At 43.8% G+C, this 27317-nt stretch overlaps 18 non-coding genes across 18 annotated transcripts; all 18 read right to left on the reverse strand.

The window, feature by feature from the left end:
* Window positions 1-1926: 1926 nt before the first annotated feature.
* On the reverse strand, window positions 1927-2009 carry TRNAL-UAG (transfer RNA leucine (anticodon UAG)). The gene has a single exon. It is a non-coding gene; the product is annotated as a tRNA-Leu (tRNA).
* A 1026-nt stretch (window positions 2010-3035) lies between these two features.
* On the reverse strand, window positions 3036-3118 carry TRNAL-AAG (transfer RNA leucine (anticodon AAG)). The gene has a single exon. It is a non-coding gene; the product is annotated as a tRNA-Leu (tRNA).
* A 904-nt stretch (window positions 3119-4022) lies between these two features.
* On the reverse strand, window positions 4023-4105 carry TRNAL-UAG (transfer RNA leucine (anticodon UAG)). The gene has a single exon. It is a non-coding gene; the product is annotated as a tRNA-Leu (tRNA).
* Window positions 4106-5131: 1026 nt separating this feature from the next.
* TRNAL-AAG (transfer RNA leucine (anticodon AAG)) lies at window positions 5132-5214 on the reverse strand. The gene has a single exon. It is a non-coding gene; the product is annotated as a tRNA-Leu (tRNA).
* Window positions 5215-6116: 902 nt separating this feature from the next.
* TRNAL-UAG (transfer RNA leucine (anticodon UAG)) lies at window positions 6117-6199 on the reverse strand. The gene has a single exon. It is a non-coding gene; the product is annotated as a tRNA-Leu (tRNA).
* A 2012-nt stretch (window positions 6200-8211) lies between these two features.
* TRNAL-UAG (transfer RNA leucine (anticodon UAG)) lies at window positions 8212-8294 on the reverse strand. Its single transcript has one exon. It is a non-coding gene; the product is annotated as a tRNA-Leu (tRNA).
* A 1297-nt stretch (window positions 8295-9591) lies between these two features.
* On the reverse strand, window positions 9592-9674 carry TRNAL-CAG (transfer RNA leucine (anticodon CAG)). Its single transcript has one exon. It is a non-coding gene; the product is annotated as a tRNA-Leu (tRNA).
* A 330-nt stretch (window positions 9675-10004) lies between these two features.
* TRNAL-UAG (transfer RNA leucine (anticodon UAG)) lies at window positions 10005-10087 on the reverse strand. The gene has a single exon. It is a non-coding gene; the product is annotated as a tRNA-Leu (tRNA).
* A 1268-nt stretch (window positions 10088-11355) lies between these two features.
* TRNAL-CAG (transfer RNA leucine (anticodon CAG)) lies at window positions 11356-11438 on the reverse strand. Its single transcript has one exon. It is a non-coding gene; the product is annotated as a tRNA-Leu (tRNA).
* Window positions 11439-13179: 1741 nt separating this feature from the next.
* TRNAF-AAA (transfer RNA phenylalanine (anticodon AAA)) lies at window positions 13180-13262 on the reverse strand. Its single transcript has one exon. It is a non-coding gene; the product is annotated as a tRNA-Phe (tRNA).
* A 905-nt stretch (window positions 13263-14167) lies between these two features.
* On the reverse strand, window positions 14168-14250 carry TRNAL-UAG (transfer RNA leucine (anticodon UAG)). Its single transcript has one exon. It is a non-coding gene; the product is annotated as a tRNA-Leu (tRNA).
* A 1026-nt stretch (window positions 14251-15276) lies between these two features.
* On the reverse strand, window positions 15277-15359 carry TRNAL-AAG (transfer RNA leucine (anticodon AAG)). Its single transcript has one exon. It is a non-coding gene; the product is annotated as a tRNA-Leu (tRNA).
* Window positions 15360-16263: 904 nt separating this feature from the next.
* TRNAL-UAG (transfer RNA leucine (anticodon UAG)) lies at window positions 16264-16346 on the reverse strand. Its single transcript has one exon. It is a non-coding gene; the product is annotated as a tRNA-Leu (tRNA).
* A 1026-nt stretch (window positions 16347-17372) lies between these two features.
* TRNAL-AAG (transfer RNA leucine (anticodon AAG)) lies at window positions 17373-17455 on the reverse strand. Its single transcript has one exon. It is a non-coding gene; the product is annotated as a tRNA-Leu (tRNA).
* Window positions 17456-18357: 902 nt separating this feature from the next.
* TRNAL-UAG (transfer RNA leucine (anticodon UAG)) lies at window positions 18358-18440 on the reverse strand. Its single transcript has one exon. It is a non-coding gene; the product is annotated as a tRNA-Leu (tRNA).
* A 2012-nt stretch (window positions 18441-20452) lies between these two features.
* Window positions 20453-20535, reverse strand: TRNAL-UAG (transfer RNA leucine (anticodon UAG)). Its single transcript has one exon. It is a non-coding gene; the product is annotated as a tRNA-Leu (tRNA).
* A 1026-nt stretch (window positions 20536-21561) lies between these two features.
* TRNAL-AAG (transfer RNA leucine (anticodon AAG)) lies at window positions 21562-21644 on the reverse strand. Its single transcript has one exon. It is a non-coding gene; the product is annotated as a tRNA-Leu (tRNA).
* A 902-nt stretch (window positions 21645-22546) lies between these two features.
* Window positions 22547-22629, reverse strand: TRNAL-UAG (transfer RNA leucine (anticodon UAG)). Its single transcript has one exon. It is a non-coding gene; the product is annotated as a tRNA-Leu (tRNA).
* Window positions 22630-27317: the final 4688 nt, after the last annotated feature.

Below are 27317 nucleotides of genomic sequence, written 5' to 3' on the forward strand. Positions count from 1 at the left end.
AGGTGCAACTTTTTGCACAGGACAATAAACACAGAAGATCACATATGAAAGCATTTCATTTCACAGGTGTACTGTTTTTATGCTTTTAGAATAACTTATACCTCTCACCAGCTATTTAGGGTTCTGTATCCTACTCACAAAATTATCTTGCCTGCGACCTCTCTCTCTATACACAAACAACTACTGCTCAGGAAGTAGGAAGGCAGAAGGTGGGGAAGTTTATGCAAATTTATGCTGTCAATGTGCCTTGCAGATTCATGCAGAATTTCTAGATCCTTGCTGGAAACAAGAGAGCAGGCCTTGTTTCAGATCAACTGTCCCTAGCAAGGAACGTCTGAGCACATCCATTCTTTTGCTCTATAGCCCCTGGCTTGGGACTCACCCTCACTGGCTGAGGAGTGAAGTTCTGCATACCAACGTTGCATAGAAGGTATGTTTGTGATTGGTTTGAGATGGGTGGGAGGTCAAGAGCAGGGAAGAGCAAGTCACCTTCACTTCTAGTCTCCTCTTCTATGCCTACCTGCCGTTCACTCACTCTGTCTTTGTTTCATTCTCTCCTTCCTCAACACCCCATTTCACTCACTCGCTCTATCATTTGTGCTCTTTCCCCTTGCTCTTCATTTCATAGTGGAAACATCTCTTGAATGGAGCATTAGAAAATGAGGTTACATAAAATTAAAAATCTACTTATTGGAAACCAAAAATATCGCAAGACTGAATGTAAGCCATTTCTTCAATAAAAGGGATTTTTTAGGCACCCCCCAAAAAACACATAAAACACCACTAGTGCTAGAAGAATATTATACGAGCTTGAAGACAGAATTGGGCAAATTCATTTGCAGTTGAAACTGAAGTTTGGTACTTATTCAGATATTATATGCACTGCCAATTTTTAGCTGAGATTCTGAAGGAACGCAGAGACAAAATTGACAAAGTTTTGTCAGAAGTGGGATTCGAACCCATGCCTCCAGGAGAGACTGCGGCCTTAACGCAGCGGCTTAGACCACTCGGCCATCCTGACCACATGTTGCTTGTCCATCTACATAGTGAGAAAGATAGTGTGAACAAAAAAAACACACATCTTAGGCCATGAGTGGCTATAGCAAGAAAAAAACTCACTGCACTTTTCCAAAAAGACAACCATATAAGCTCATTTGAGAGAAATGATCTGATTTTCTCCCTCAAGAAAAAAGAAGATTAAACACAGGGTTGTCAGAAGTGGGATTTGAACCCACGCCTCCAGAAGAGACTGCAACCTGAACACTGGGCCGTAGACCACTCGGGTATCCTGACTTGCATTTGAAGCACCTTCCACAAGCCAGACAGCGATGCAAGTTTGGTAGCGAAAAGGCATGCCCTCAATTTATTTATCCCATTATAAGCATTTCCAACAGATCTTTGAACAATCCATACAGAGCAGTACCTATGAAGAACTCTTTAGACCTTTAAAGCGTACAAAGAGAAAGTGTTATTCACCAGCCACTTGAACGGCCCAAAGCTGCTTTGAAATTGAGTCAACAGCCACATCTTGGCTGACTAAAGAAAATTCAACAAGGGATCTCAATGTCACAACATAGGGTGGAATACGCAAATCTAAGCAGCCCCTGATTACAGCCCTGAGGAAATTGCTGTAAGTGTGCTGGAGTCCAGCTGTCTACCAGGTGCTTGGCATTCTTCCAAATGTGCATAGCCTGTCTGGCCAGGGAATACAAGAGAATGACTCTTCTAGATGAGCTCTTACATGGGTCCTAAGCTCATTTGGTAAGGATTGCACTTTATCAGCAAAGACTTTGTACAACAGAAATATATGAGAAACCCAAGCTCTCTTGACTAGACGAGGACGGAATAACGTCCCAGGTGAAGACAAACAGATGCAACTTCCATTGGATGTTATCCTGATGAAGAAGATTATATCTCCAAAAGTCATGTCAGAAGTGGGATTCGAACCCACGCCTCCAGAGGAGGCTGCGGCCTAAACACAGCACCTTAGACCACTCGGCCATCTTGACAGTGAAGGGTCCTAACAAATGTATGAAAGTCACTCAGAAATTTCTGCGTCCATGCAAGCTTGAAATAATTTCAACCTTCAAAGACAAGGTGCAACTTTTTGCACAGGACAATAAACACAGAAGATCACATATGAAAGCATTTCATTTCACAGTTGTACTGTTTTTATGCTTTTAGAATACCTTATACCTCTCACCAGCTATTTAGGGTTCTGTATCCTACTCACAAAATTACCTTGCCTGCGACCTCTCTCTCTATACTCAAACAACTACTGCTCAGGAAGTAGGAAGGCAGAAGGTGGGGCAGTTTATGCAAATTTATGCTGTCAATGTGCCTTGCAGATTCATGCAGAATTTCTAGATCCTTGCTGGAAACAAGAGAGCAGGCCTTGTTTCAGATCAACTGTCCCTAGCAAGGAATGTCTGAGCACATCCATTCTTTTGCTCTCTAGCCCCTGGCTTGGGACTCACCCTCACTGGCTGAGGAGTGAAGTTCTGCATACCAACGTTGCATAGAAGGCATGTTTGTGATTGGTTTGAGATGGGTGGGAGGTCAAGAGCAGGGAAAAGCAAGTCACCTTCACTTCTAGTCTCCTCTTCTATGCCTACCTGCTGTTCACTCACTCTGTCTTTGTTTCATTCTCTCCTTCCTCAACACCCCATCTCACTCACTTGCTCTATCATTTGTGCTCTTTCCCCTTTCTCTTCATTTCATAGTGGAAACATCTCTTGAATGGAGCATTAGAAAATGAGGTTACATAAAATTAAAAATCTACTTATTGGAAACCAAAAATATCACAAGACTGAATGTAAGCCATTTCTTCAATAAAAGGGATTTTTTAGGCACCCCCCAAAAAACACATAAAACACCACTAGTGCTAGAAGAATATTGCACGAGCTTGAAGACAGAATTGGGCAAATTCATTTGCAGTTGAAACTGAAGTTTGGTATTTATTCAGATATTATATGCACTGCCAATTTTTAGATGAGATTCTGAAGGAACGCAGAGACAAAATGGATTTAAAGTTTTGACAGAAGTGGGATTCGAACCCACGCCTCCAGGAGAGACTGCGGCCTTAACGCAGCGCCTTAGACCACTCGGCCATCCTGACCACATGTTGCTTGTCCATCTACATAGTGAGAAAGATAGTGTGAACAAAAAAAAACACACATCTTATGCCATGAGTGGCTATAGGAAGAAAAAAACTCACTGCACTTTTCCAAAAAGACAACCATATAAGCCCATGTGAGGGAAATGATCTGATTTTCTCCCTCAAGAAAAAAGAAGATTAAACAAAGGGTTGTCAGAAGTGGGATTTGAACCCACGCCTCCAGAAGAGACTGCAACCTGAACGCAGCGCCGTAGACCACTCGGCCATCCTGAATTGCATTTGTCACACCTTCCACAAGCCAGACAGCCATGCAAGTGGGGTACCGAAAAGGCATGCCCTCAATTTATTTATCCCGTTATAAGCATTTCCAACAGATCTTTGAACAATCCATACAGTCAGTACCTATGAAGAACTCTTTAGACCTTTAAAGCGTACAAAGAGAAAGTGCTATTTACCAGCCACTTGAACGGCCCAAAGCTGCTTTGAAATTGAGTCAACAGCCACATCTTGGCTGACTAAAGAAAATTGAACAAGGGATCTCAATGTCACAACATAGGGTGGAAAACGCAAATCTAAGCAGCCCCTGATCACAGCCCTGAGGAAATTGCTGTAAGTGTGCTGAAGTCCAGCTGTCTACCAGGTGCTTGGCATTCTTCCAAATTTGCATGGTCTGTCTGGCCAGGGAATACAAGAGAATGACTCTTCTAGATGAGCTCTTACATGGGTCCTAAGCTCATTTGGTAAGGATTGCACTTTATCAGCAAGACTTTGTACAACAGAAATATATGAGAAACCCAAGCTCTCTTGACTAGACGAGGACGGAATACCGTCCCAGGTGAAGACAAACAGATGCAACTTCCATCGGATGTTATCCTGATGAAGAAGATTATATCTCCAAAAGTCATGTCAGAAGTGGGATTCAAACCCACGCCTCCAGAGGAGACTGTGGCCTAAACACAGCGCCTTAGACCACTCGGCCATCCTGACAGTGAAGAGTCCTAACAAATGTATGAAAGTCACTCAGAAATTTCTGCGTCCATGCAAGCTTGAAATAATTTCAACCTTCAAACACAAGGTGCAACTTTTTGCATAGGACAATAAACACAGAAGATCACATATGAAAGCATTTCATTTCACAGGTGTACTGTTTTTATGCTTTTAGAATACCTTATACCTCTCACCAGCTATTTAGGGTTCTGTATCCTACTCACAAAATTACCTTGCCTGCGACCTCTCTCTCTATACACAAACAACTACTGCTCAGGAAGTAGGAAGGCAGAAGGTGGGGCAGTTTATGCAAATTTATGCTGTCAATGTAACTTGCAGATTCATGCAGAATTTCTAGATCCTTGCTGGAAACAAGAGAGCAGGCCTTGTTTCAGATCAACTGTCCCTAGCAAGGAACGTCTGAGCACATCCATTCTTTTGCTCTCTAGCCCCTGGCTTGGGACTCACCCTCACTGGCTGAGGAGTGAAGTTCTGCATACCAACGTTGCATAGAAGGTATGTTTGTGATTGGTTTGAGATGGGTGGGAGGTCAAGAGCAGGGAAAAGCAAGTCACCTTCACTTCTAGTCTCCTCTTCTATGCCTACCTGCCGTTCACTCACTCTGTCTTTGTTTCATTCTCTCCTTCCTCAACATCCCAGCTCACTCACTCGCTCTATCATTTGTGCTCTTTCCCCTTGCTCTTCATTTCATATTGGAAACATCTCTAGAATGGAGCATTAGAAAATGAGGTTACATAAAATTAAAAATCTACTTATTGGAAACCAAAAATATCACAAGACTGAATGTAAACCATTTCTTCAATAAAAGGGATTTTTTAGGCACCCCCCAAAAAACACATAAAACACCACTAGTGCTAGAAGAATATTATACGAGCTTGAAGACAGAATTGGGCAAATTCATTTGCAGTTGAAACTGAAGTTTGGTACTTATTCAGATATTATATGCACTGCCAATTTTTAGCTGAGATTCTGAAGGAACGCTGAGACAAAATGGACTTAAATTTTTGTCAGAAGTGGGATTCGAACCCACGCCTCCAGGAGAGACTGCGGCCTTAACGCAGCGCCTTAGACCACTCGGCCATCCTGACCAAATGTTGCTTGTTCATCTACATAGTGAGAAAGATAGTGTGAACAAAAAAAACACACATCTTAGGCCATGAGTGGCTTTAGCAAGAAAAAAAACTCACTGCACTTTTCCAAAAAGACAACCATATAAGCCCATGTGAGGGAAATGATCTGATTTTCTCCCTCATGAAAAAAGATTAAACACTGGTTTGTCAGAAGTGGGATTTGAACCCACGCCTACAGAAGAGACTGCAACCTGAACACAGCGCCTTAGACCACTCGGCCATCCTGACTTGCATTTGCAGCACCTTCCACAAGCCAGACAGCCATGCAAGTGGGGTACCGAAAAGGCATGCCCTCAATTTATTTATCCCATTATAAGCATTTCCAACAGATCTTTGAACAATCCATACAGAACAGTACCTATGAAGAACTCTTTAGACCTTTAAAGCGTACAAAGAGAAAGTGCTATTCACCAGCCACTTGAACGGCCCAAAGCTGCTTTGAAATTGAGTCAACAGCCACATCTTGGCTGACTAAAGAAAATTCAACAAGGGATCTCAATGTCACAACATAGGGTGGAAAACGCAAATCTAAGCAGCCCCTGATCACAGCCCTGAGGAAATTGCTGTAAGTGTGCTGAAGTCCAGCTGTCTACCAGGTGCTTGGCATTCTTCCAAATTTGCATGGCCTGTCTGGCCAGGGAATACAAGAGAATGACTCTTCTAGATGAGCTCTTACATGGGTCCTAAGCTCATTTGGTAAGGATTGCCGTTTATCAGCAAGACTTTGTACAACAGAAATATATGAGAAACCCAAGCTCTCTTGACTAGACGAGGACGGAATAAGGTCCCAGGTGAAGACAAACAGATGCAACTTCCATCGGATGTTATCCTGATGAAGAAGATTATATCTCCAAAAGACATGTCAGAAGTGGGATTCGAACCCACGCCTCCAGAGGAGACTGCGGCCTAAACACAGTGCCTTAGACCACTCGGCCATCCTGACAGTGAAGAGTCCTAACAAATGTATGAAAGTCACCCAGAAATTTCTGCGTCCATGCAAGCTTGAAATAATTTCAACCTTCAAAGACAAGGTGCAACTTTTTGCACAGGACAATAAACACAGAAGATCACATATGAAAGCATTTCATTTCACAGGTGTACTGTTTTTATGCTTTTAGAATACCTTATACCTCTCACCAGCTATTTAGGGTTCTGTATCCTACTCACAAAATTACCTTGCCTGCGACCTCTCTCTCTATACTCAAACAACTACTGCTCAGGAAGTAGGAAGGCAGAAGGTGGGGCAATTTATGCAAATTTATGCTGTCAATGTGCCTTGCAGATTCATGCAGAATTTCTAGATCCTTGCTGGAAACAAGAGAGCAGGCCTTGTTTCAGATCAACTGTCCCTAGCAAGGAACTTCTGAGCACATCCATTCTTTTGCTCTCTAGCCCCTGGCTTGGGACTCACCCTCACTGGCTGAGGAGTGAAGTTCTGCATACCAACGTTGCATAGAAGGTATGTTTGTGATTGGTTTGAGATGGGTGGGAGGTCAAGAGCAGGGAAAAGCAAGTCACCTTCACTTCTAGTCTCCTCTTCTATGCCTACCTGCCGTTCACTCACTCTGTCTTTGTTTCATTCTCTCCTTCCTCAACACCCCATCTCACTCACTCGCTCTATCATTTGTGCTCTTTCCCCTTGCTCTTCATTTCATAGTGGAAACATCTCTTGAATGGAGCATTAGAAAATGAGGTTACATAAAATTAAAAATCTACTTATTGGAAACCAAAAATATCACAAGACTGAATGTAAGCCATTTCTTCAATAAAAGGGATTTTTTAGGCACCCCCCAAAAAACACATAAAACACCACTAGTGCTAGAAGAATATTATACGAGCTTGAAGACAGAATTGGGCAAATTCATTTGCAGTTGAAACTGAAGTTTGGTACTTATTCAGATATTATATGCACTGCCACTTTTTAGCTGAGATTCTGAAGGAACGCAGAGACAAAATTGACTTAAAGTTTTGTCAGAAGAGGGATTCGAACCCACGCTTCCAGGAGAGGCTGCGGACTTAACGCAGCGCTTTAGACCACTCGGCCATCCTGACCACATGTTGCTTCTCCATCTACATAGTGAGAAAGATAGTGTGAACAAAAAAAACACACATCTTAGGCCATGAGTGGCTATAGCAAGAAAAAAACTCACTGCACTTTTCCAAAAGACAACCATATAAGCCCATGTGAGGGAAATGATCTGATTTTCTCCCTCAAGAAAAAAGAAGATTAAACACAGGTTTGTCAGAAGTGGGATTTGAACCCACGCCTCCAGAAGAGACTGCGACCTGAACTCAGCGCCTTAGACCACTCGGCAATCCTGACTTGCATTTGCAGCACCGTCCACAGGCCAGACAGCCATGCAAGTGGGGTACGGAAAAGGCATGCCCTCAATTTATTTATCCCATTATAAGCATTTGCAACAGATCTTTGAACAATCCATACAGAGCAGTACCTATGAAGAACTCTTTAGACCTTTAAAGCGTACAAAGATAAAGTGCTATTTACCAGCCACTTGAACGGCCCAAAGCTGCTTTGAAATTGAGTCAACAGCCACATCTTGGCTGACTAAAGCAAATTCAACAAGGGATCTCAATGTCACAACATAGGGTGGAATACGCAAATCTAAGCAGCCCCTGATCACAGCCCTGAGGAAATTGCTGTAAGTGTGCAGGAGTCCAGCTGTCTACCAGGTGCTTGGCATTCTTCCAAATTTGCATGGCCTGGCTGGCCAGGGAATACAAGAGCATGACTCTTCTAGATGAGCTCTTAAATGGGTCCTAAAATCATTTGGTAAGGATTGCACTTTATCAGCAAGACTTTGTACAACAGACATATATGAGAAACCCAAGCTCTCTTGACTAGACGAGGACGGAATAACGTCCCAGGTGAAGACGAACAGATGCAACTTCCATCAGATGTTATCCTGATGAAGAAGATTATATCTCCAAAAGTCATGTCAGAAGTAGGATTCGAACCCACGCCTCCAGAGGAGACTGCGGCCTAAACACAGCGCCTTAGACCACTCGGCCATCCTGACATTGAAGAGTCCTAAGAAATGTATAAAAGTCACTCAGAAATTTCTGCGTCCATGCAAGCTTGAAATAATTTCAACCTTCAAACACAAGGTGCAACTTTTTGCACAGGACAATAAACACAGAAGATCACATATGAAAGCATTTCATTTCACAGGTGTACTGTTTTTATGCTTTTAGAATAACTTATACCTCTCACCAGCTATTTAGGTTTCTGTATCCTACTCACAAAATTACCTTGCCTGCGACCTCTCTCTCTATACACAAACAACTACTGCTCAGGAAGTAGGAAGGCAGAAGGTGGGGCAGTTTATGCAAATTTATGCTGTCAATGTAACTTGCAGATTCATGCAGAATTTCTAGATCCTTGCTGGAAACAAGAGAGCAGGCCTTGTTTCAGATCAACTGTCCCTAGCAAGGAACGTCTGAGCACATCCATTCTTTTGCTCTCTAGCCCCTGGCTTGGGACTCACCCTCACTGGCTGAGGAGTGAAGTTCTGCATACCAACGTTGCATAGAAGGTATGTTTGTGATTGGTTTGAGATGGGTGGGAGGTCAAGAGCAGGGAAAAGCAAGTCACCTTCACTTCTAGTCTCCTCTTCTATGCCTACCTGCCGTTCACTCACTCTGTCTTTGTTTCATTCTCTCCTTCCTCAACACCCCATCTCACTCACTCGCTCTATCATTTGTGCTCTTTCCCCTTGCTCTTCATTTCATAGTGGAAACATCTCTTGAATGGAGCATTAGAAAATGAGGTTACATAAAATTAAAAATCTACTTATTGGAAACCAAAAATATCACAAGACTGAATGTAAGCCATTTCTTCAATAAAAGGGATTTTTTAGGCACCCCCCAAAAAACACATAAAACACCACTAGTGCTAGAAGAATATTATACGAGCTTGAAGACAGAATTGGGCAAATTCATTTGCAGTTGAAACTGAAGTTTGGTACTTATTCAGATATTATATGCACTGCCACTTTTTAGCTGAGATTCTGAAGGAACGCAGAGACAAAATTGACTTAAAGTTTTGTCAGAAGTGGGATTCGAACCCATGCTTCCAGGAGAGGCTGCGGACTTAACGCAGCGCTTTAGACCACTCGGCCATCATCACCACATGTTGCTTCTCCATCTACATAGTGAGAAAGATAGTGTGAACAAAAAAAACACACATCTTAGGCCATGAGTGGCTAAAGCAAGAATAAAACCCACTGCACTTTTCCAAAAGACAACCATATAAGCCCATGTGAGGGAAATGATCTGATTTTCTCCCTCAAGAAAAAAGAAGATTGAACACAGGTTTGTCAGAAGTGGGATTTGAACCCACGCCTCCAGAAGAGACTGCGACCTGAACGCAGCTCCTTAGACCACTCGGCCATCCTGACTTGCATTTGCAGCACCTTCCACAAGCCAGACAGCCATGCAAGTTTGGTACCGAAAAAAGGCATGCCCTCAATTTATTTATCCCATTATAAGCATTTCCAACAGATCTTTGAACAATCCATACAGAGCAGTATCTATGAGCTCTTACATGGGTCCTAAGCTCATTTGGTAAGGATTGCACTTTATCAGCAAGACTTTGTACAACAGAAATATATGAGAAACCCAAGCTCTCTTGACTAGACGAGGACCGAATACCGTCCCAGGTGAAGACAAACAGATGCAACTTCCATCAGATGTTATCCTGATGAAGAAGATTATATCTCCAAAAGTCATGTCAGAAGTGGGATTCGAACCCACGCCTCCAGAGGAGACTGCTGCCTAAACACAGCACCTTAGACCACTTGGCCATCCTGACAGTGAAGAGTCCTAACAAATGTATGAAAGTCACTCAGAAATTTCTGCGTCCATGCAAGCTTGAAATAATTTCAACCTTCAAACACAAGGTGCAACTTTTTGCATAGGACAATAAACACAGAAGATCACATATGAAAGCATTTCATTTCACAGGTGTACTGTTTTTATGCTTTTAGAATAACTTATACCTCTCACCAGCTATTTAGGGTTCTGTATCCTACTCACAAAATTACCTTGCCTGCGACCTCTATCTCTATACTAAAACAACTACTGCTCAGGAAGGAGGCAGGCAGAAGGTGGGGCAGTTTATGCAGATTCATGCAGAATTTCTAGATCCTTGCTGGAAACAAGAGAGCAGGCCTTGTTTCAGAGCAACTGTCCCTAGCAAGGAACGTTTGAGCACATTCATTCTTTTGCTCTCTAGCCCCTGGCTTGGGACTCACCCTCACTGGCTGAGGAGTGAAGTTCTGCATACCAACGTTGCATAGAAGGTATGTTTGTGATTGGTTTGAGATGGGTGGGAGGTCAAAAGCAGGGAAAAGCAAGTCACCTTCACTTCTAGTCTCCTCTTCTATGCCTACCTGCCGTTCGCTCACTCTGTCTTTGTTTCATTCTCTCCTTCCTCAACACCCCATCTCACTCGCTCTATCATTGGTGCTCTTTCCCCTTGCTCTTCATTTCATAGTGGAAACATCTCTTGAATGGAGCATTAGAAAATGAGGTTACATAAAATTAAAAATCTACCTATTGGAAACCAAAAATATCACAAGACTGAATGTAAGCCATTTCTTCAATAAAAGGGATTTTTTAGGCACCCCCCAAAAAACACATGAAACACCGCTAGTGCTAGAAGAATATTATACGAGCTTGAAGACAGAATTGGGCAAATTCATTTGCAGTTGAAACTGAAGTTTGGTACTTATTCAGATATTATATGCACTGTCAATTTTTAGCTGAGATTCTGAAGGAACGCAAAGACAAAATGGACTTAAAGTTTTGTCAGAAGTGGGATTCGAACCCACGCCTCCAGGAGAGACTGCGGGCTTAACGAAGCGCCTTCGACCACTCGGCCATCCTGACCACATGTTGCTTGTCCATCTACATAGTGAGAAAGATAGTGTGAACAAAAAACAACACACATCTTAGGCCATGAGTGGCTAAAGCAAGAATAAAACCCACTGCACTTTTCCAAAAGACAACCATATAGGCCCATGTGAGGGAAATGATCTGATTTTCTCCCTCAAGAAAAAAGAAGATTGAACACAGGTTTGTCAGAAGTGGGATTTGAACCCACGCCTCCAGAAGAGACTGCGACCTGAACGCAGCTCCTTAGACCACTCGGCCATCCTGACATGCATTTGCAGCACCTTCCACAAGCCAGACAGCCATGCAAGTTTGGTACCGAAAAGGCATGCCCTCAATTTATTTATCCCATTATAAGCATTTCCAACAGATCTTTGAACAATCCATACAGAGCAGTATCTATGAAGAACTCTTTAGACCTTTAAAGCATACAAAGAGAAAGTGCTATTCACCAGCCACTTGAACGGCCCAAAGCTGCTTTGAAATTGAGTCAACAGCCACATCTTGGCTGACTAAAGCAAATTCAACAAGGGATCTCAATGTCACAACATAGGGTGGAATACGCAAATCTAAGCAGCCCCTGATCACAGCCCTGAAGAAATGGCTGTAAGTGTGCTGGAGTCCAGCTGTCTACCAGGTGCTTGGCATTCTTCCAAATTTGCATGGCCTGTCTGGCCAGGGAATACAAGAGAATGACTCTTCTAGATGAGCTCTTACATGGGTCCTAAGCTCATTTGGTAAGGATTGCACTTTATCAGCAAGACTTTGTACAACAGAAATATATGAGAAACCCAAGCTCTCTTGACTCTACGAGGACGGAATAACGTCCAAGGTGAAGACGAACAGATGCAACTTCCATCAGATGTTATCCTGATGAAGAAGAATATATCTCCAAAAGTCATGTCAGAAGTGGGATTCGAAACCACGACTCCAGAGGAGACTGCGGCCTAAACAGAGCGCCTTAGACCACTCGGCCATCCTCACAGTGCAGAGTCCTACGAAATGTATAAAAGTCACTCAGATATTTCTGTGTCCATGCAAGCTTGAAATAATTTCAACCTTCAAACACAAGGTGCAACTTTTTGCACAGGACAATAAACACAGAAGATCACATATGAAAGCATTTCATTTCACAGGTGTACTGTTTTTATGCTTTTAGAATAACTTATACCTCTCACCAGCTATTTAGGGTTCTGTATCCTACTCACAAAATTATCTTGCCTGCGACCTCTCTCTCTATACACAAACAACTACTGCTCAGGAAGTAGGAAGGCAGAAGGTGGGGAAGTTTATGCAAATTTATGCTGTCAATGTGCCTTGCAGATTCATGCAGAATTTCTAGATCCTTGCTGGAAACAAGAGAGCAGGCCTTGTTTCAGATCAACTGTCCCTAGCAAGGAACGTCTGAGCACATCCATTCTTTTGCTCTATAGCCCCTGGCTTGGGACTCACCCTCACTGGCTGAGGAGTGAAGTTCTGCATACCAACGTTGCATAGAAGGTATGTTTGTGATTGGTTTGAGATGGGTGGGAGGTCAAGAGCAGGGAAGAGCAAGTCACCTTCACTTCTAGTCTCCTCTTCTATGCCTACCTGCCGTTCACTCACTCTGTCTTTGTTTCATTCTCTCCTTCCTCAACACCCCATTTCACTCACTCGCTCTATCATTTGTGCTCTTTCCCCTTGCTCTTCATTTCATAGTGGAAACATCTCTTGAATGGAGCATTAGAAAATGAGGTTACATAAAATTAAAAATCTACTTATTGGAAACCAAAAATATCGCAAGACTGAATGTAAGCCATTTCTTCAATAAAAGGGATTTTTTAGGCACCCCCCAAAAAACACATAAAACACCACTAGTGCTAGAAGAATATTATACGAGCTTGAAGACAGAATTGGGCAAATTCATTTGCAGTTGAAACTGAAGTTTGGTACTTATTCAGATATTATATGCACTGCCAATTTTTAGCTGAGATTCTGAAGGAACGCAGAGACAAAATTGACTTAAAGTTTTGTCAGAAGTGGGATTCGAACCCACGCCTCCAGGAGAGGCTGCGGCTTTAACGCAGCGCTTTAGACCACTCGGCCATCCTGACCACATGTTGCTTGTCCATCTACATAGTGAGAAAGATAGTGTGAACAAAAAAAACACACATCTTAGGCCATGAGTGGCTATAGCAAGAAAAAAACTCACTGCACTTTTCCAAAAAGACAACCATATAAGCTCATTTGAGAGAAATGATCTGATTTTCTCCCTCAAGAAAAAAGAAGATTAAACACAGGGTTGTCAGAAGTGGGATTTGAACCCACGCCTCCAGAAGAGACTGCAACCTGAACACTGGGCCGTAGACCACTCGGGTATCCTGACTTGCATTTGAAGCACCTTCCACAAGCCAGACAGCGATGCAAGTTTGGTAGCGAAAAGGCATGCCCTCAATTTATTTATCCCATTATAAGCATTTCCAACAGATCTTTGAACAATCCATACAGAGCAGTACCTATGAAGAACTCTTTAGACCTTTAAAGCGTACAAAGAGAAAGTGTTATTCACCAGCCACTTGAACGGCCCAAAGCTGCTTTGAAATTGAGTCAACAGCCACATCTTGGCTGACTAAAGAAAATTCAACAAGGGATCTCAATGTCACAACATAGGGTGGAATACGCAAATCTAAGCAGCCCCTGATTACAGCCCTGAGGAAATTGCTGTAAGTGTGCTGGAGTCCAGCTGTCTACCAGGTGCTTGGCATTCTTCCAAATGTGCATAGCCTGTCTGGCCAGGGAATACAAGAGAATGACTCTTCTAGATGAGCTCTTACATGGGTCCTAAGCTCATTTGGTAAGGATTGCACTTTATCAGCAAAGACTTTGTACAACAGAAATATATGAGAAACCCAAGCTCTCTTGACTAGACGAGGACGGAATAACGTCCCAGGTGAAGACAAACAGATGCAACTTCCATTGGATGTTATCCTGATGAAGAAGATTATATCTCCAAAAGTCATGTCAGAAGTGGGATTCGAACCCACGCCTCCAGAGGAGGCTGCGGCCTAAACACAGCACCTTAGACCACTCGGCCATCTTGACAGTGAAGGGTCCTAACAAATGTATGAAAGTCACTCAGAAATTTCTGCGTCCATGCAAGCTTGAAATAATTTCAACCTTCAAAGACAAGGTGCAACTTTTTGCACAGGACAATAAACACAGAAGATCACATATGAAAGCATTTCATTTCACAGGTGTACTGTTTTTATGCTTTTAGAATACCTTATACCTCTCACCAGCTATTTAGGGTTCTGTATCCTACTCACAAAATTACCTTGCCTGCGACCTCTCTCTCTATACTCAAACAACTACTGCTCAGGAAGTAGGAAGGCAGAAGGTGGGGCAGTTTATGCAAATTTATGCTGTCAATGTGCCTTGCAGATTCATGCAGAATTTCTAAATCCTTGCTGGAAACAAGAGAGCAGGCCTTGTTTCAGATCAACTGTCCCTAGCAAGGAATGTCTGAGCACATCCATTCTTTTGCTCTCTAGCCCCTGGCTTGGGACTCACCCTCACTGGCTGAGGAGTGAAGTTCTGCATACCAACGTTGCATAGAAGGCATGTTTGTGATTGGTTTGAGATGGGTGGGAGGTCAAGAGCAGGGAAAAGCAAGTCACCTTCACTTCTAGTCTCCTCTTCTATGCCTACCTGCTGTTCACTCACTCTGTCTTTGTTTCATTCTCTCCTTCCTCAACACCCCATCTCACTCACTTGCTCTATCATTTGTGCTCTTTCCCCTTTCTCTTCATTTCATAGTGGAAACATCTCTTGAATGGAGCATTAGAAAATGAGGTTACATAAAATTAAAAATCTACTTATTGGAAACCAAAAATATCACAAGACTGAATGTAAGCCATTTCTTCAATAAAAGGGATTTTTTAGGCACCCCCCAAAAAACACATAAAACACCACTAGTGCTAGAAGAATATTGCACGAGCTTGAAGACAGAATTGGGCAAATTCATTTGCAGTTGAAACTGAAGTTTGGTATTTATTCAGATATTATATGCACTGCCAATTTTTAGATGAGATTCTGAAGGAACGCAGAGACAAAATGGATTTAAAGTTTTGTCAGAAGTGGGATTCGAACCCACGCCTCCAGGAGAGACTGCGGCCTTAACGCAGCGCCTTAGACCACTCGGCCATCCTGACCACATGTTGCTTGTCCATCTACATAGTGAGAAAGATAGTGTGAACAAAAAAAAACACACATCTTATGCCATGAGTGGCTATAGGAAGAAAAAAACTCACTGCACTTTTCCAAAAAGACAACCATATAAGCCCATGTGAGGGAAATGATCTGATTTTCTCCCTCAAGAAAAAAGAAGATTAAACAAAGGGTTGTCAGAAGTGGGATTTGAACCCACGCCTCCAGAAGAGACTGCAACCTGAACGCAGCGCCGTAGACCACTCGGCCATCCTGAATTGCATTTGTCGCACCTTCCACAAGCCAGACAGCCATGCAAGTGGGGTACCGAAAAGGCATGCCCTCAATTTATTTATCCCGTTATAAGCATTTCCAACAGATCTTTGAACAATCCATACAGTCAGTACCTATGAAGAACTCTTTAGACCTTTAAAGCGTACAAAGAGAAAGTGCTATTTACCAGCCACTTGAACGGCCCAAAGCTGCTTTGAAATTGAGTCAACAGCCACATCTTGGCTGACTAAAGAAAATTGAACAAGGGATCTCAATGTCACAACATAGGGTGGAAAACGCAAATCTAAGCAGCCCCTGATCACAGCCCTGAGGAAATTGCTGTAAGTGTGCTGAAGTCCAGCTGTCTACCAGGTGCTTGGCATTCTTCCAAATTTGCATGGTCTGTCTGGCCAGGGAATACAAGAGAATGACTCTTCTAGATGAGCTCTTACATGGGTCCTAAGCTCATTTGGTAAGGATTGCACTTTATCAGCAAGACTTTGTACAACAGAAATATATGAGAAACCCAAGCTCTCTTGACTAGACGAGGACGGAATACCGTCCCAGGTGAAGACAAACAGATGCAACTTCCATCGGATGTTATCCTGATGAAGAAGATTATATCTCCAAAAGTCATGTCAGAAGTGGGATTCAAACCCACGCCTCCAGAGGAGACTGTGGCCTAAACACAGCGCCTTAGACCACTCGGCCATCCTGACAGTGAAGAGTCCTAACAAATGTATGAAAGTCACTCAGAAATTTCTGCGTCCATGCAAGCTTGAAATAATTTCAACCTTCAAACACAAGGTGCAACTTTTTGCATAGGACAATAAACACAGAAGATCACATATGAAAGCATTTCATTTCACAGGTGTACTGTTTTTATGCTTTTAGAATACCTTATACCTCTCACCAGCTATTTAGGGTTCTGTATCCTACTCACAAAATTACCTTGCCTGCGACCTCTCTCTCTATACACAAACAACTACTGCTCAGGAAGTAGGAAGGCAGAAGGTGGGGCAGTTTATGCAAATTTATGCTGTCAATGTAACTTGCAGATTCATGCAGAATTTCTAGATCCTTGCTGGAAACAAGAGAGCAGGCCTTGTTTCAGATCAACTGTCCCTAGCAAGGAACGTCTGAGCACATCCATTCTTTTGCTCTCTAGCCCCTGGCTTGGGACTCACCCTCACTGGCTGAGGAGTGAAGTTCTGCATACCAACGTTGCATAGAAGGTATGTTTGTGATTGGTTTGAGATGGGTGGGAGGTCAAGAGCAGGGAAAAGCAAGTCACCTTCACTTCTAGTCTCCTCTTCTATGCCTACCTGCCGTTCACTCACTCTGTCTTTGTTTCATTCTCTCCTTCCTCAACATCCCAGCTCACTCACTCGCTCTATCATTTGTGCTCTTTCCCCTTGCTCTTCATTTCATATTGGAAACATCTCTAGAATGGAGCATTAGAAAATGAGGTTACATAAAATTAAAAATCTACTTATTGGAAACCAAAAATATCACAAGACTGAATGTAAACCATTTCTTCAATAAAAGGGATTTTTTAGGCACCCCCCAAAAAACACATAAAACACCACTAGTGCTAGAAGAATATTATACGAGCTTGAAGACAGAATTGGGCAAATTCATTTGCAGTTGAAACTGAAGTTTGGTACTTATTCAGATATTATATGCACTGCCAATTTTTAGCTGAGATTCTGAAGGAACGCAGAGACAAAATGGACTTAAATTTTTGTCAGAAGTGGGATTCGAACCCACGCCTCCAGGAGAGACTGCGGCCTTAACGCAGCGCCTTAGACCACTCGGCCATCCTGACCAAATGTTGCTTGTTCATCTACATAGTGAGAAAGATAGTGTGAACAAAAAAAACACACATCTTAGGCCATGAGTGGCTTTAGCAAGAAAAAAAACTCACTGCACTTTTCCAAAAAGACAACCATATAAGCCCATGTGAGGGAAATGATCTGATTTTCTCCCTCATGAAAAAAGATTAAACACTGGTTTGTCAGAAGTGGGATTTGAACCCACGCCTACAGAAGAGACTGCAACCTGAACACAGCGCCTTAGACCACTCGGCCATCCTGACTTGCATTTGCAGCACCTTCCACAAGCCAGACAGCCATGCAAGTGGGGTACCGAAAAGGCATGCCCTCAATTTATTTATCCCATTATAAGCATTTCCAACAGATCTTTGAACAATCCATACAGAACAGTACCTATGAAGAACTCTTTAGACCTTTAAAGCGTACAAAGAGAAAGTGCTATTCACCAGCCACTTGAACGGCCCAAAGCTGCTTTGAAATTGAGTCAACAGCCACATCTTGGCTGACTAAAGAAAATTCAACAAGGGATCTCAATGTCACAACATAGGGTGGAAAACGCAAATCTAAGCAGCCCCTGATCACAGCCCTGAGGAAATTGCTGTAAGTGTGCTGAAGTCCAGCTGTCTACCAGGTGCTTGGCATTCTTCCAAATTTGCATGGCCTGTCTGGCCAGGGAATACAAGAGAATGACTCTTCTAGATGAGCTCTTACATGGGTCCTAAGCTCATTTGGTAAGGATTGCCGTTTATCAGCAAGACTTTGTACAACAGAAATATATGAGAAACCCAAGCTCTCTTGACTAGACGAGGACGGAATAAGGTCCCAGGTGAAGACAAACAGATGCAACTTCCATCGGATGTTATCCTGATGAAGAAGATTATATCTCCAAAAGGCATGTCAGAAGTGGGATTCGAACCCACGCCTCCAGAGGAGACTGCGGCCTAAACACAGTGCCTTAGACCACTCGGCCATCCTGACAGTGAAGAGTCCTAACAAATGTATGAAAGTCACCCAGAAATTTCTGCATCCATGCAAGCTTGAAATAATTTCAACCTTCAAAGACAAGGTGCAACTTTTTGCACAGGACAATAAACACAGAAGATCACATATGAAAGCATTTCATTTCACAGGTGTACTGTTTTTATGCTTTTAGAATACCTTATACCTCTCACCAGCTATTTAGGGTTCTGTATCCTACTCACAAAATTACCTTGCCTGCGACCTCTCTCTCTATACTCAAACAACTACTGCTCAGGAAGTAGGAAGGCAGAAGGTGGGGCAATTTATGCAAATTTATGCTGTCAATGTGCCTTGCAGATTCATGCAGAATTTCTAGATCCTTGCTGGAAACAAGAGAGCAGGCCTTGTTTCAGATCAACTGTCCCTAGCAAGGAACTTCTGAGCACATCCATTCTTTTGCTCTCTAGCCCCTGGCTTGGGACTCACCCTCACTGGCTGAGGAGTGAAGTTCTGCATACCAACGTTGCATAGAAGGTATGTTTGTGATTGGTTTGAGATGGGTGGGAGGTCAAGAGCAGGGAAAAGCAAGTCACCTTCACTTCTAGTCTCCTCTTCTATGCCTACCTGCCGTTCACTCACTCTGTCTTTGTTTCATTCTCTCCTTCCTCAACACCCCATCTCACTCACTCGCTCTATCATTTGTGCTCTTTCCCCTTGCTCTTCATTTCATAGTGGAAACATCTCTTGAATGGAGCATTAGAAAATGAGGTTACATAAAATTAAAAATCTACTTATTGGAAACCAAAAATATCACAAGACTGAATGTAAGCCATTTCTTCAATAAAAGGGATTTTTTAGGCACCCCCCAAAAAACACATAAAACACCACTAGTGCTAGAAGAATATTATACGAGCTTGAAGACAGAATTGGGCAAATTCATTTGCAGTTGAAACTGAAGTTTGGTACTTATTCAGATATTATATGCACTGCCACTTTTTAGCTGAGATTCTGAAGGAACGCAGAGACAAAATTGACTTAAAGTTTTGTCAGAAGAGGGATTCGAACCCACGCTTCCAGGAGAGGCTGCGGACTTAACGCAGCGCTTTAGACCACTCGGCCATCCTGACCACATGTTGCTTCTCCATCTACATAGTGAGAAAGATAGTGTGAACAAAAAAAACACACATCTTAGGCCATGAGTGGCTATAGCAAGAAAAAAACTCACTGCACTTTTCCAAAAGACAACCATATAAGCCCATGTGAGGGAAATGATCTGATTTTCTCCCTCAAGAAAAAAGAAGATTAAACACAGGTTTGTCAGAAGTGGGATTTGAACCCACGCCTCCAGAAGAGACTGCGACCTGAACTCAGCGCCTTAGACCACTCGGCAATCCTGACTTGCATTTGCAGCACCGTCCACAGGCCAGACAGCCATGCAAGTGGGGTACGGAAAAGGCATGCCCTCAATTTATTTATCCCATTATAAGCATTTGCAACAGATCTTTGAACAATCCATACAGAGCAGTACCTATGAAGAACTCTTTAGACCTTTAAAGCGTACAAAGATAAAGTGCTATTTACCAGCCACTTGAACGGCCCAAAGCTGCTTTGAAATTGAGTCAACAGCCACATCTTGGCTGACTAAAGCAAATTCAACAAGGGATCTCAATGTCACAACATAGGGTGGAATACGCAAATCTAAGCAGCCCCTGATCACAGCCCTGAGGAAATTGCTGTAAGTGTGCAGGAGTCCAGCTGTCTACCAGGTGCTTGGCATTCTTCCAAATTTGCATGGCCTGGCTGGCCAGGGAATACAAGAGCATGACTCTTCTAGATGAGCTCTTAAATGGGTCCTAAAATCATTTGGTAAGGATTGCACTTTATCAGCAAGACTTTGTACAACAGACATATATGAGAAACCCAAGCTCTCTTGACTAGACGAGGACGGAATAACGTCCCAGGTGAAGACGAACAGATGCAACTTCCATCAGATGTTATCCTGATGAAGAAGATTATATCTCCAAAAGTCATGTCAGAAGTAGGATTCGAACCCACGCCTCCAGAGGAGACTGCGGCCTAAACACAGCGCCTTAGACCACTCGGCCATCCTGACATTGAAGAGTCCTAAGAAATGTATAAAAGTCACTCAGAAATTTCTGCGTCCATGCAAGCTTGAAATAATTTCAACCTTCAAACACAAGGTGCAACTTTTTGCACAGGACAATAAACACAGAAGATCACATATGAAAGCATTTCATTTCACAGGTGTACTGTTTTTATGCTTTTAGAATAACTTATACCTCTCACCAGCTATTTAGGTTTCTGTATCCTACTCACAAAATTACCTTGCCTGCGACCTCTCTCTCTATACACAAACAACTACTGCTCAGGAAGTAGGAAGGCAGAAGGTGGGGCAGTTTATGCAAATTTATGCTGTCAATGTAACTTGCAGATTCATGCAGAATTTCTAGATCCTTGCTGGAAACAAGAGAGCAGGCCTTGTTTCAGATCAACTGTCCCTAGCAAGGAACGTCTGAGCACATCCATTCTTTTGCTCTCTAGCCCCTGGCTTGGGACTCACCCTCACTGGCTGAGGAGTGAAGTTCTGCATACCAACGTTGCATAGAAGGTATGTTTGTAAATGGTTTGAGATGGGTGGGAGGTCAAGAGCAGGGAAAAGCAAGTCACCTTCACTTCTAGTCTCCTCTTCTATGCCTACCTGCCGTTCACTCACTCTGTCTTTGTTTCATTCTCTCCTTCCTCAACATCCCAGCTCACTCACTCGCTCTATCATTTGTGCTCTTTCCCCTTGCTCTTCATTTCATATTGGAAACATCTCTTGAATGGAGCATTAGAAAATGAGGTTACATAAAATTAAAAATCTACTTATTGGAAACCAAAAATATCACAAGACTGAATGTAAACCATTTCTTCAATAAAAGGGATTTTTTAGGCACCCCCCAAAAAACACATAAAACACCACTAGTGCTAGAAGAATATTATACGAGCTTGAAGACAGAATTGGGCAAATTCATTTGCAGTTGAAACTGAAGTTTGGTACTTATTCAGATATTATATGCACTGCCAATTTTTAGCTGAGATTCTGAAGGAACGCAGAGACAAAATGGACTTAAATTTTTGTCTGAAGTGGGATTCGAACCCACGCCTCCAGGAGAGACTGCGGCCTTAACGCAGCGCCTTAGACCACTCGGCCATCCTGACCACATGTTGCTTGTTCATCTACATAGTGAGAAAGATAGTGTGAACAAAAAAAACACACATCTTAGGCCATGAGTGGCTTTAGCAAGAAAAAAAACTCGCTGCACTTTTCCAAAAAGACAACCATATAAGCCCATGTGAGGGAAATGATCTGATTTTCTCCCTCATGAAAAAAGATTAAACACTGGTTTGTCAGAAGTGGGATTTGAACCCACGCCTCCAGAAGAGACTGCAACCTGAACGCAGTGCCTTACATCACTCAGCCATACTGACTTGCATTTGCAGCACCTTCCACAAGCCAGACAGCCATGCAAGTGGGGTACCGAAAAGGCATGCCCTCAATTTATTTATCCCATTATAAGCATTTCCAACAGATCTTTGAACAATCCATACAGAGCAGTACCTATGAAGAACTCTTTACACCTTTAATGCGTACAAAGAGAAAGTGCTATTCACCAGCCACTTGAACGGCCCAAAGCTGCTTTGAAATTGAGTCAACAGCCACATCTTGGCTGACTAAAGCAAATTCAACAAGGGATCTCAATGTCACAACATAGGGTGGAATACGCAAATCTAAGCAGCCCCTGATCACAGCCCTGAGGAAATTGCTGTAAGTGTGCTGGAGTCCAGCTGTCTACCAGGTGCTTGGCATTCTTCCAAATTTGCATGGCCTTGCTGGCCAGGGAATACAAGAGCATGACTCTTCTAGATGAGCTCTTACATGGGTCCTAAAATCATTTGGTAAGGATTGCACTTTATCAGCAAGACTTTGTACAACAGAAATATATGAGAAACCCAAGCTCTCTTGACTAGACGAGGACGGAATAAGGTCCCAGGTGAAGACAAACAGATGCAACTTCCATCGGATGTTATCCTGATGAAGAAGATTATATCTCCAAAAGGCATGTCAGAAGTGGGATTCGAACCCACGCCTCCAGAGGAGACTGCGGCCTAAACACAGTGCCTTAGACCACTCGGCCATCCTGACAGTGGAGAGTCCTAACAAATGTATGAAAGTCACCCAGAAATTTCTGCGTCCATGCAAGCTTGAAATAATTTCAACCTTCAAAGACAAGGTGCAACTTTTTGCACAGGACAATAAACACAGAAGATCACATATGAAAGCATTTCATTTCACAGGTGTACTGTTTTTATGCTTTTAGAATACCTTATACCTCTCACCAGCTATTTAGGGTTCTGTATCCTACTCACAAAATTACCTTGCCTGCGACCTCTATCTCTATACTAAAACAACTACTGCTCAGGAAGGAGGCAGGCAGAAGGTGGGGCAGTTTATGCAAATTTATGCTGTCAATGTGCCTTGCAGATTCATGCAGAATTTCTAGATCCTTGCTGGAAACAAGAGAGCAGGCCTTGTTTCAGATCAACTGTCCCTAGCAAGGAACGTCTGAGCACATCCATTCTTTTGCTCTCTAGACCCTGGCTTGGGACTCACCCTCACTGGCTGAGGAGTGAAGTTCTGCATACCAACGTTGCATAGAAGGTATGTTTCTGATTGGTTTGAGATGGGTGGGAGGTCAAGAGCAGGGAAAAGCAAGTCACCTTCACTTCTAGTCTCCTCTTCTATGCCTACCTGCCGTTCACTCACTCTGTCTTTGTTTCATTCTCTCCTTCCTCAACACCCCATCTCACTCACTCGCTCTATCATTTGTGCTCTTTCCCCTTGCTCTTCATTTCATAGTGGAAACATCTCTTGAATGGAGCATTAGAAAATGAGGTTACATAAAATTAAAAATCTACTTATTGGAAACCAAAAATATCACAAGACTGAATGTAAGCCATTTCTTCAATAAAAGGGATTTTTTAGGCACCCCCCAAAAAACACATAAAACACCACTAGTGCTAGAAGAATATTATACGAGCTTGAAGACAGAATTGTGCAAATTAATTTGCAGTTGAAACTGAAGTTTGGTACTTATTCAGATATTACATGCACTGCCAATTTTTAGCTGAGATTCTGAAGGAACGCAGAAACAAAATGGACTTAAAGGTTTGTCAGAAGTGGGATTTGAAACCACGCCTCTAGGAGAGACTGCGGCCTTAACGCAGCACCTTAGACCACTCAGCCATCCTGACCACATGTTGCTTGTTCATCTACATAGTGAGAAAGATAGTGTGAACAAAAAACAACACACATCTTAGGCCATGAGTGGCTATAGCAAGAAAAAAACTCACTGCACTTTTCCAAAAGACAACCATATAAGCCCATGTGAGGGAAATGATCTGATTTTCTCCCTCAAGAAAAAAGAAGATTAAACACAGGTTTGTCAGAAGTGGGATTTGAACCCACGCCTCCAGAAGAGACTGCGACCTGAACGTAGCGCCTTAGACCACTCGGCAATCCTGACTTGCATTTGCAGCACCTTCCACAGGCCAGACAGCCATGCAAGTGGGGTACGGAAAAGGCATGCCCTCAATTTATTTATCCCATTATAAGCATTTGCAACAGATCTTTGAACAATCCATACAGAGCAGTACCTATGAAGTACTCTTTAGACCTTTAAAGCGTACAAAGATAAAGTGCTATTTACCAGCCACTTGAACGGCCCAAAGCTGCTTTGAAATTGAGTCAACAGCCACATCTTGGCTGACTAAAGCAAATTCAACAAGGGATCTCAATGTCACAACATAGGGTGGAATACGCAAATCTAAGCAGCCCCTGATCACAGCCCTGAGGAAATTGCTGTAAGTGTGCAGGAGTCCAGCTGTCTACCAGGTGCTTGGCATTCTTCCAAATTTGCATGGCCTGGCTGGCCAGGGAATACAAGAGCATGACTCTTCTAGATGAGCTCTTAAATGGGTCCTAAAATCATTTGGTAAGGATTGCACTTTATCAGCAAGACTTTGTACAACAGAAATATATGAGAAACCCAAGCTCTCTTGACTCTACGAGGACGGAATAACGTCCCAGGTGATGACGAACAGATGCAACTTCCATCAGATGTTATCTTGATTGTAGGAGAGTAGGGTCTGCAATCCTATGATCACCCAGATTTTTGCTTTTTGCTGCACTGGTTTACGACTTTCCCTGGCTGTGGGCCTGCTAATCAGACCCACAGCCTAGCTGTTCTCTCTATCCAAATTGTACTTAGGTACTGAATTGGCACTGGGCCCTCTCCAAGTCCCTGTACCCAGGGCTGAGGTGCACCCAGAAGTCTCCCAGGGGCTGAAGCATGTATTATGCCACCCCTGGATTGACTAACTAAAACTGACACAACTGGCTGCACGACAGCTGGGGCAAGGTGGTGTACTCACCCCTTGCTTTAGATATAGTATACCTATATCTAACCCTAAAATGGACACACAGATCTCCTATCAGTCACTCCTATGGCAGGCCTTAACAATCCTGAAGGCAGAGTGCTTGGAATCGTGTGAGATGGTGCTCTAGCATGAGCTGAGCCTGTCTGCGGCTTTCGGGATCCATCCCTTAGCCGTTTCCATGATATCGCATACCATATACTCTTAAGTGCATTATAATCCTCGCGGTTATGTGCCAACTCTGGTATCGCTTTATCAAAACATGTCGAGTAAGGTGTCATACGAATTGGAATACTAACCCCTCGCCAATTCTGGCGACGGGGTTAGCATTCCACCCTTCTAGAGGGACACGACATGCCTGTAACCTATAACCCGGTTAAAAGTCAGACAGAGCCTTAGCATCCACAAAATGGATGCTGCCACCGAGACACAAGTCTGCCCTCCTGCTGCTGGGAGTCCTCCCAGAGCAGGAGATAAGGACAAAGGGTTTCCTGCCAGGGGCGGTGCCAGCACCGTCCCAGACAGGGTTTTGTGTATTGTAGGTAGGCAGGGCTTTAGAGGAAGGTGACTGCACGTGGCACCCCGGTGCTCACTGTGCATAGGCTGGCTGGAACCAGTTCCAGGGTCACTCCAGACCCTGTGCTGGGGAAAAGCCCGCCAAGGAAGTGGGTGTAACCACCCCCCTCCTAGTCCCACCCATAGGGCAGGACTTAGTCGCGTGCCAGCCCCTTTTTACAGGATAAAGGTAGAGACTGGCCCCCTTCCAAATCAGATCATCTTTGAATCCTGAAACTACTTTCTGCGAAAGGAACTCAAGACTTCTTCCTAAGATTTCTCCCTTGTGACTAAGGAGTAGTCACCCTGCATCCGCAGGCACCATCTAAGAACACTGCGGTCTGCTGTAAGTCCTTCCTCCGGAATCCGACTGCCCAGCTCGACGAGAACCGGCTTCCCTGGCACCTCTGACCTCTACCCACCTCTACAGCCCAGCTGAGAACCGTGGGTGCGACGAGACCTCAAGGGACCGGCCATCTGCAAGACTGCACGACTTCTTTTCAGCAAGCCCGCCGAGTAATCTACTGGTGAGTGCTTTGGGGTCCGAGAAGCCCCGACTCTGAGCAGCTCCAGCTCCGAAGTGCAGCCCCCCAGCATCTCCACGATCTGCGTGGGGCCCTTCTGCTTTCCGCTGCTCACCGCGTTGTTTGGCTACTAGCCCGTTGGCTTGTGGCCTTCCTGACGACGCCCGACGACATTTCTGCTGCTGGTCTGGTTGCTCCAGACTGGCCCTTGCTCCCTCCCAGAAGAGGAGCACCCTGGACCCTCCTGGTCCACTCAAGACGCCATTTTGAGTCCACCGCGTGGGCTTGAATTAGCCAAGGCTTGTTGCCCAATCCTGGGTAACTTCGACGCCAACGACTTCATCCTTCGTGGGACAGCTCGCACCTCCATCCTGGTCGCCGACAACGCCTCCTGGTCCGAGAGACTGCAGAGCCCAGCAGCGCCCACTCACCTGACTGCGGTGACTTCGCCCGGTGCCATCCTGGTGCCCACTTAATCACTGGCTAGTGATTCAAGAACTTGGTCCCCTCTGCTTTCAGGTTTTCTTCTTCCTTGATCCAGGCTTGGATCCATCGAACTTTCCTTCACTGGTCGCCTGCCAGCAACTTCCTTCTTCCAGGCTCCTGGTCCGGCAACGAGATCCCCGACGTCTTTTCAGACCTATGCAGCTGCAGCCCCTGGGCTAGGTAACTTCGGCACTTCGGTGTCCCAGCATAGCCTCACTATCCTAGGGTCAGGATCCACTGTCGTTTTCTTCCTACCAGGTCGGGTTCGCCCGTGAACACTAACTTTGTGAATTCTAGCTTCCATAGACTTTGTCCCGCATCCCGCGTGAGAGTGCACACTCTGCACCCGAGTCCCCTGGGCCTCCTAGTAGTAATCTAACGATTCCCTAGTCCAGTCCTAGCGATTCCAAAGCCTATTAGAACTGTTACTTACCTGCTAGTAATTCGCATCCCACTTTTAAAGTATATGGTTTTTCGTGCCCCTCGGGCATTTGTGTATAACGTGCTAACTTAAGTATTTTCGTAAGAGTTTTGTTGTGTGCCTAGCACCCTGTCCTCATAAAGAGTACAGGGTTGTTGTGATTCTAATAAATACACTGTTTATTTTCATAACACTTGTGTGGTGTCCTTTCACTGGGTGTTCAAGGGGTAATGTGATGGTAAAACAGCTGGCTTAACACGCCCTCTAGAGTCTTAGCCTTAGACTGCTCGTATCCATGCTACTAGGATAGCTGGTCTATAAGGTTGACTTACAACCAATCATCAATAAGGGTTGTTTGGACTGATATATAGTGATCACTAGAATAGTGAGCACTGCACATCAGGCCAACTT

This window comes from Lissotriton helveticus, chromosome 8, assembly GCF_964261635.1.
Source record: "Lissotriton helveticus chromosome 8, aLisHel1.1, whole genome shotgun sequence".
Lineage (NCBI taxonomy): Eukaryota > Metazoa > Chordata > Amphibia > Caudata > Salamandridae > Lissotriton > Lissotriton helveticus.